The sequence below is a fragment of the Canis lupus genome, chromosome 29 (assembly GCF_011100685.1).
Source record: "Canis lupus familiaris isolate Mischka breed German Shepherd chromosome 29, alternate assembly UU_Cfam_GSD_1.0, whole genome shotgun sequence".
NCBI lineage: Eukaryota > Metazoa > Chordata > Mammalia > Carnivora > Canidae > Canis > Canis lupus.
In genome coordinates, this window is record NC_049250.1 from 14,321,816 (window position 1) to 14,331,354 (window position 9,539).

Consider the following 9,539-nt stretch of genomic DNA (forward strand, 5'->3'; position numbering starts at 1 on the left):
AGGCTCTTCCCTGCATTGAATTGCCTTTCCATCAAAACTCAGTTGGGCACATTTGTGTGGGTATATTACTGTGTTTTCTCCTTTGTTCCACTGATTAATGTATATTTCTCTCCACAAAACCCACACAGTCTTGATCACTCTAGTTATGTAGGAAGTCTTTAAATCAGATAGACTGATTCTTCTCACTTTCTTCTTCCATTCCTGTGGATTACTTATATATTTATTAGAATTTCATTTTGATTTATCTATCCTGTTTTTGAGATTATTTCTATACATACATTTTTAGTATTCTCTAGGTCTTACCAGTGTCATAATTTTACCAGTTCAAGTGAAATATAGAAACTTTACCTCCCTTTACCCTGCTTCCATTTACAATATAATTATCTTAAATATTTCCTGTACATACATTTAGAACCATATCAGACATCATTATAACTGTTGCTTTAATTATCAAACATAATTTTTAAAACTCAAAAGAAAGAAAACAAATTGAGTTTACTCATATTTTTATTTGTCATGTTCTTTTTTCCTTTTTGATGTCCTAAGGTTTGCTTTTTTCTTTCTCTTTTATAATTTCCATTTTGTTTAGAAACCTTCCTTAAAGTATACTTTTAGAATAGATGTGCCGGCAACAAATTTTCTTGGTTTTCCTTTATCTGAGAATGTCTTGATTTCCCTTTAATTGCTGGAGGGCATCTTCACTGGGTATATGGTTCTAGTTTGACAGGTCTTTTCTTTTCAGCACTGGAAATACATTTTGCCATTTTCTTATGGTCTCCAAGGTTTCTGATGAATGATGCTGTTATTCAGATCTGTTATGTGTCCTTTTCTCTAGCTGCTTTCAATTTTTTCCCTTTTCTGTTTTAGTTCTCAGAAGTATAAAACTGATGTGTCCCATCAGGAATATTTTGGGGTTAATCCTGCTTGGGATTTGTTGAGCTTCTTAAATATGTAGATTTATGTCACTTGCTAATTTCACAAATTTGTTAAATAATTTTAGCCAATATTCTTTTGAGTATTTTTCTGTCCCACCTGTATTCTTTCTTTATGAAACTCTGATGATATGAACAGTATGCCTATTGTTGTAATCCACAAGTTTCTTGGTCTCTATTTTTTTTAGTCTATTTTCTCACTGCTGCTTAGATTGGGTTATATGTGTTATTCAATCTTCCATTTCATTGATTCTTTCCTCTGTACCTTACGTTCTGCTTTTGGTCCATCTATTGCACTTTTTATCTTGGTTATTACATTTTTCAGTTCTGAAATATTGATTTGGTTTTTCTTTATATCTTCTATTCTTTGCTGAAGTTTTCTGTGTCTGTGCTGAGGTTTTCTATTTTTTAAATTTGTTTCAAGCAAGTTTTTGATTCCTCACTGAACCATTTTTATCATGGCTGCTTTAAAATTTTGAGGAGATAACTGTGAGATGTCTGGCATCTTAGTGTTGGCCTCTATTCATTATCTTTTTGCATACATTTTTAGAATTTTGTAGTTCTTAGTTTGACAACTAAATTTCTATTGAGATCTGGGCATTTTTATATTATGACATTTTAGATCTTATGTAGATTTTCTGTTTTAGCTGAACTTCTATGACTCTCCTCTGGCAAGGGAGGTGGGGTGCCATCCCAGTACTGACATTTGGCTTCTGTTGACACCCAAGGGAAGAGGACTTGTTACTTTTGGGCATTGGTAGGATTTCTAGCTCCACTGATACCATGATGGAATGACCTCATTATTGTTTAGTGACTGTGAAGGTGAAATTTTACAGGGCTTCCTCTGATACCACCCCAGTGGTGAGGGGTTTGGCATTTCTCATTAATGCTAGATGAGAGTGGAAGTTTAGGATTCCTATTTTGTCCCCAGTGGCATTGGAGGGGTTAAACGGGGGTACTATTACCAGATAAGTGAAAGTCTTGGCTTCCTACTTGGCCTTTTTTGGCATCCTTCTGGCAAAGGTTTGGAGCTCCTCATTATAGCCTCATAACCATGGAAGTCTAGAACTCCTGAGTTAGCCTGAACTGGCCTGGAAGGGAGTTGGGGTTACTTTTTGTTTTTCCTATAGTGTTTGGTTGGAGTAGTAGTTACTGTTTAGAAAGTTTCTATATTGGTTTGCTGCCCCTTTCCTTTGGCTAGAGAAAGCAAGTTTTTCTTAGGACTTTTTTGTGTCTGTACATATTGGCATTTCTGGGCTGCCGGATTCTTTAGTTCCTCCTCTGAGGCAAAAAGAAAATCCAGAGAACTTGCTGCCATATTGTTCCTCAGGTCCTAAGCTCCCTGATTGGTCTGCTGTCTTACTGTCGCCTTTCACGGTCCTCTTTGACTTGTTATATATTCTCATGGTTTTTAGTTATACTTAGTAAAAGGAATAGAGAAAATTGTGTTCTCTTCATCTTCCCAGAAGATTAAGTCTCCAGAATTTTTTTTTTTTTTTTTAAAGATGCCTCTTCTGGCAGTTTCAAACATTTTTTCCTCCAGGGGAAATCTTATACAAAAGACAAACTTAGAATGAGTATAAAACTGGAATTATCTGAAGAAAACAATGCTTTGAGCTCCTTAAATTGGGAGAATTATTTGAATTATTGAAGAAAAGGTGCTTTGAGACCCAGAAGTTCAGCTCCTTAATACTCTTGCAATGAAACAATAGTAAAAGGAGCTAGATTTAGGCATATTACAGTCTTGAGTCTTGTTTTCTTCCTATAGCTAATACAAGGACAAGAATAAGAACCCTAACAATTTTTTCTAATCCTCCAAAATGGAGACACTAGCTACTATTACTCTCCTCTCCTTCTATCTAGTAAGACACATCTTGATAGTGAACTATATGAAGTGACTTCTCAGTACTTGATAAGTGAAACTGTCAAGACTGACAATGACAGTCTCTTCAATGAAGATCACGTTCGCCATCCACTGAAGAAATATATTGAGTGCCTACTATGGGCCTCGTACATTAGGAACTAGGTAGGGCTGGTCACATAATTTGTGAATGCAAGTGAAAAATCAAACTCTGGAGCTTCTTATTCAAAAAGCAGGAACAATATCATTAAAGGTATTAACATATAATCCTTTTATTTTCTTTTACTCTTTCTTGATCTGTCCTGGTATATTTGCTGTGTTTTTTTTTTTTTAAGATTTTATTTATTTATTCATGAGACACACACACAGAGGGGCAGAGACATAGGCAGAGGGAGAAGCAGGCTCCCCAAGGGGAGCCTGATACAGGGACTTGATCCCAGGACCTCAGGATCATGACTTGAGCCAAAGGCAGACACTCAACCACTGAGACACCCAGGCACCTCTGTTATTTGCTATTTAATATTGTGATCCCTCAGGCAATGGGATACTCCACTTTCTGGGCATATTCCTTCCCATAGGCTCATGCTAGAATCCGCAGTGGACAGGCCACTCCAAGGGATAACAGTTTCTGTATGAGGGCACTCTTGGCTTGGTACTTCTTCAGGTCTGGATGAGAGGTTTGGTAGTCATGTATGAGTGTGCCATGATGCTTCTAGTCTTGGACAGGCACAGTTGCCACCAGGTCCTGCCCTAAGACACTATTAGGTGCCATACATCTAATCCCTGCATACAAGTGCCCACCAGGGGTGAAGGCAGTAAATATCATTGAGCAGGGGTTAAATAGCACCCAGCATGCCAGGGATAGGAGACTAGGCAGTTGAGAACCCATGTTAGGGAGGCAGGCATGAGGCAGGATCATGTAGTTTCAAGCCTGTGGTGCATGTTCCTTTGTCATATAGGACTTCACTTACAAAACACAAATAAATTCAAAGATAAAATTCTTAAGAACTTTAATACAGCAACCACAAAGCATTAGACTTCAAGCATAGGGCCCTTTATAGCACAGTACCCCATGTGACAGCACTGGTCTGGGGCTGTGAAGCTAGCTCTGCTAGGGACACAGTAGACCAATGCCTTAAAATTCTTTTTAAAACTTCAAAGAAACTGGTTTAAAATTTAAAACTTTATTCTTTAAACATAGATTTCATGTGTTTTGTTAACACACGCTCAAGGAATTTGACTCTTTTTTACCTAAATTGTCGTGTTGTTTTGACATTTGGAAGACATTAACACTTTCAAGTGGCTTTGATGAGATGGGTCTGTTGAATTTCTTTACTTCATCATATCTTGGTATTATAGTAAAGACACTTATTCTACGCTCATAAATTTCTTAGTGATCCCATTATTATTCTGTAATTATTCCTTCAAGACAGAAACTAAGTTCCATTACTCAATAGGGACTATTTTATTTCATCTAGAACAAAGAAACTGCAACATATTTACTGTCAGTGGTGAACTAAAAATCCTCAAATGGCTCTTATCAACATCTTTATTCTTTTTTTCTGTTTTGTTTAAATAGTTTTTTTTTCTTTACTGTTAGTGATACTCAGCATTAATTCTGTGTGCTGAATAGTCTGTCCACCTACATGGATGTCTAACAGAATTAGATAAATTGTATTGGTTTCAAATTTTCCTGAATTTGGGAACCCTGGGTGGCGCAGCGGTTTAGCGCCTGCCTTTGGCCCAGGGCGCGATCCTGGAGACCCGGGATGGAATCCCATGTCAGGCTCCCTGCATGGAGCCTGCTTCTCCCTCTGCCTGTGTCTCTGCCTCTCTCTCTCTCTCTCTCTCTGTGACTATCATAAATAAATAAAAATTAAAAAAAAATTTTCCTGAATTTCTTGCAAAAGTTTTTTTTTTTTAATGATTGGATAAAATACTAAAAATCAAAATGCAGATTTTATAGATGACTTTATGATTGGGGAATTAATTCTAATAATGGTGTAGATAAGGTCAATGGCAATATAATAATTTTTAATAAATGCTATTTCTGGGTAAGAAAATATGTTACCAGATTTTTGTAACTTTGTCATATCTAATGTTTCCATTTAAATGTCTTTCAATTTTGCCAAGTAGGTATTATTGCTTCCATTTAACAGAGGAAGAAATTGAGGCACAGCAGAGTTAAATAATTTCCCCTAAGAAAGTAAAAAATATGCAACATTCAACACTCACGTTCTTTCCACCCTGCTAGCTAGTCTTCATAGAATGTCTTCTCTGAAAAAGAAATATATATTCCTATTGCTATAAATTTGCTAAAAAATACTGTTTTAAAGATGGATGATTTTCATGAGTAATTGAAAGTTCATTATTTGTAAGGTTGTTGTTTGGTGTTATTGTTTATATATTTAACCATTTCAATATATGGTATATATATTCATACACAATATATTATATATACACACATACAATACATATACATTGCAAACATAATACATGCATATATACTACATATGTATACATATGTATACATGCTATATATATAATGTATACATACTATGTGTGTGTGTGTGTTTATGTATAGACCTCTAATAAAAAATAAAGTTAATTTAAAGAAATATTTAGGAAAATTGGTTAAAGATATTCACTCATTTGTTGTTATATCTGTTTTAGAAATAATACAATTTGACCATAACTGTGGAGTCTATGACTCTCAGACACACTTGTCCATCTTAGATTCTCTTAACGATGTCCCCTAGCACAACCTGGAAGACAGCATAGCACCAAAGCTATAGGGTAGATTATTTTTAACATTTACATCACAAGTTAGTTTGGGACTTGCTTATTTTTCTCTGTCTTTGTTGCAGTGCTTCTAAAAACTCTGACCAATTCCACATCTTTTACATGGAAATTACCAGGCATGTTAGTATGAATCTCTAGAAATAGCAGGCCTGGGATTACCACATAGCATCATTTTTTTCTAAATGATTAGAATGTATTTAAGATACTCATCCATTTATTTGGTACCATTAAACTTCATAAATCTTTAATGTTTGAAAAACTTGGACCAAATATAGTATACTTGAAGGAGTTTGCCTATGTTGTTCCCCTGTCTTACAAAGATGGTATTTATACGGCTTGGAAAAAGAGGAACAAAATAATAAAATCTGATAATTTTCAGTTACCTATATTTTCTATATTGAAAGGCAACTTACCCTATGGTTAAGAGTGCAGACTCTGAATCTGCTTGCCGCATTTTGAATCCCACTTCCAACCTACTAGCTCTGAAACCTTGAGAAAGTCACTTAAATCCTCTCCGTCTCAGTTTCCTAAGTGTTGCCACATGCAAAGAGTTAACAAAGTGTCTGGTTAACTATATTCAGCATTAACTATTATTATTATTTGATTTCATATCGTTGTTAAAGATGACAGCAACCTTCTAGAGCCTCTAGTCTCACAATTAACTCTCAATAGAGAGACAGGAAAACTAAGGTTCCAAGGGTTTTCACTTCCTAAGTCAGAGTCTCATCAACAGATACATTAGAACTAAAATAGAATCCTTTCATTCTCAGGCAAGATCTTTTTCTTTTACTCAACGTTTTTCCACTTATCTGAGAACCAGGTTCTTAATCATTTGGGGCCCTTGCCTATAATTTTACATGTACTTCTTTAAATCCTTCTACATTAAGTATTCTTCCTCTCAAAATTGTTCTGGCTGCTTCATTCTCATCCTTCAGGATTCAGCTTGTTCTATGACTCCTTATTTTGAAGAAAACTTTCTTGAGCGAACTCTCAACTCCCAGTTGTTCCAAGATTGGGTTATATTTTCTCTTTAATTGCTTCCTAAGAATCCTGTATTTAACGAAATTATCCCACTGGACGTATTTGCCGAACCTCTTACATTTCTCCCTAAATATATTAACTCCTTGGGGCAGGATCTGTATCTTCTACGGTTGAGTACTACACTTTACAACAGATAACTACTGAAGAGACTAGGAGTGAAGGACTAGAATAGTCTACAGGAACAATTTTTTTTTTTTTTTTTTTTAACTACCCTACTTCTCTTTTTCCTTCTCAGTCTTTACCTTCTTTACTTATTCACAAAGAGCGGTAGAGTCACTGCACACATAGGCAGAAAAAATATTTTTTTTTCTTAATTTTCTTGTATTTGTATTTGAGCCAGATCCTTGACTTATAACAGAGTAGACTCCAGACCACAAGTTGGTATTTAATTCTAGTGTTCTGTCACTGATAATCAGATTGCCTCCACACTGTAACTTTCCAAAGTATTTTCCATGAAAGATAATGAGGCATTTTGATAAACAAAAGAATACCAAAGAATAGTGAAACAACCAAGAAAAAAAAATCTCATGTTTAAATATGGTCAGAAAATGTTGCATTGTCCCCTCTTGGATATCATGATGTGCTGTGGTATATTAGGAGACTCATGATGATCTGTATTTAACAACAAACAAAATTTGTTTACATTATGGATTTAATGTAGATTTGCCTCAAATTATTTGACCAACAATTTTTAGTTGCAGTGTCTCATGGCCGTTGTGGTCCTTGGTTCATACTTGAAAAATCATGTTCTTCACTAAAGCCACTGAAGGCTAGCAACTATGAGTCTCTACACATAAGACAATCTACACTAGTCCTTAAGTGAGTAGGGTTTGAAATTTTTTTAGATTCTCCTTTGTTAATTCTTCCTTTAAAGACTTGAGACATCATCATTCTGGTTGATTCTTAATAAGATTTTTAAAATACTCTTTATACAAGAGACACTAAAGGAATGTATGATACTATAAAGCATAACAATTATTAAGAATATTTGAAAAAAGAGTATCATGGCTCATTTTTCTGAGTCTTGGCATACCTTCCTGTGAGCTTATTTATTTACTGTCTTAAGTGAACTAGTTGATTACATTTCATTTGGATATTGTGGCATTTATAAGTCAATTTTTATTATTGTGTATTTAATAATTCTTAATATTTTTTACATACAGCCAGAACTTGGGATACATATTCGAATTCATGTAGCCCTTGGACATTTGAATTTGATACTCAAGGAATGGTGTACCTGTCACTCAATATGTTTGTAGTACATGGTACTTTAAATTTAATGTATTTGTAATTTTTCCTTTGTATTTTTATTAAATCCTTTACTTGTGCTCCCATTTTTCTCTGACCAACAGATGAGCTTATTTCTCCTGTACCTGTTTCCTTTGCTAATATATATAATTCAATAGAGAAATTAGAAAATAGTTGGTACCACATTTTCAAAGGAAAAATGTTTTCTTCAAGCTGCATTTTATTTCTGAGTTCAAAGAAAACATAATACTTCCTAGGTGACTTACTTACAAGGGGATATATAAGAACCCAAATTTCAAAGATAATAATGGTGGCATTTTCCTGATAATCATAGGAGCCTAGATCAACACAAGGTCAATCCCAGATCCCTCTATTTGATTTTAGTCACTATTCCTAGCACTGGGACATAGGTCAATTCACTCAAATAGAGAGCTTGTCCAATTGTATTTTTCTCCCTCAGCTGGTTGTTGATTTGACAGATGCTTAAGTTTTTTTTTTTTTTTTTTTTTTTTTAAAGATTTTATTTATTTATTCATGATAGTCACAGAGAGAGAGAGAGAGGCTCAGAGACACAGGCAGAGGGAGAAGCAGGCTCCGTGCACCGGGAGCCCGACGTGGGATTCGATCCCGGGTCTCCAGGATCGCGCCCTGGGCCAAAGGCAGGCGCCAAACCGCTGCGCCACCCAGGGATCCCCAGATGCTTAAGTTTTATGAAGGTGTAAAACAACATTTTGAAATTAAAATTTGAGAGAATTAGGTAATACAGTGTAATATTGATATCTTCAGGGTAAAGTATCTTTCTATGCAATTCCCAGTCCAACAATCTTCCCAACCCAGATAGGCTACCTTGAATCCAGAACCTGTCTTGCCCTGAACACTGTTGATTAATCAAGAACTTCATCTTTCTATAATAGATGTGTTCTCTGGTATGTGTTTACCAAAGTTCCATAAGTTATTGCTGGCTGGTACTTTTCTGGGTAGAATGAACTCTTCCCTTATTGCCTAGGCATGAACCTGATTGAATGCCTCAGGTGTCTGGAGGTTCACCCAAGAATTGCTGTATTTTCTCACCTTTATTCTTAGGGAGATGGTATTCCCCTCAGACCTAAGGAAGGAAGTCAGATGTATCAGTTATCTACATATCCAGGGCATAGAAGGGAGGCACAGGGAAGGTACAAGCCTCATTTAATCTACACAACAGCTACTGATGGTAAGAACAGAGCATTCTATTGGTTCATCCTCAATTCTGGGCCAGAGATGTAAAACTCAATTCATAAATGAACTCTCTTCATTGCTTGGTTCTGCTGCTCCTCACCATCAGTCATATAAAGAAAATATACTTAGATATTCAAAATACACTTCTTGTTTCTGCCTATGCATTCAAACACTCCTTTTTTTTTTTTTTCTTTCACCAGGGATAACCTCTTTTCTTATGCTTCACATTTTTACTCTTCATTGGCTGTCCCAAATTTCCTTTTTCCCTTTAAACTTTCCTACTTTGAGTGTTCAATATCTGATTGTTGATTTCCTCTTCAGGTGAATTTTTTATGCATTGATTTACTTATGCTACAATTTCATTGCAAACTTTACATTTTCATTTCTCCATCCAATTTCTGCCTCCTGTCAGATTGTAAAATTTCTTCCATTTTTCTTGA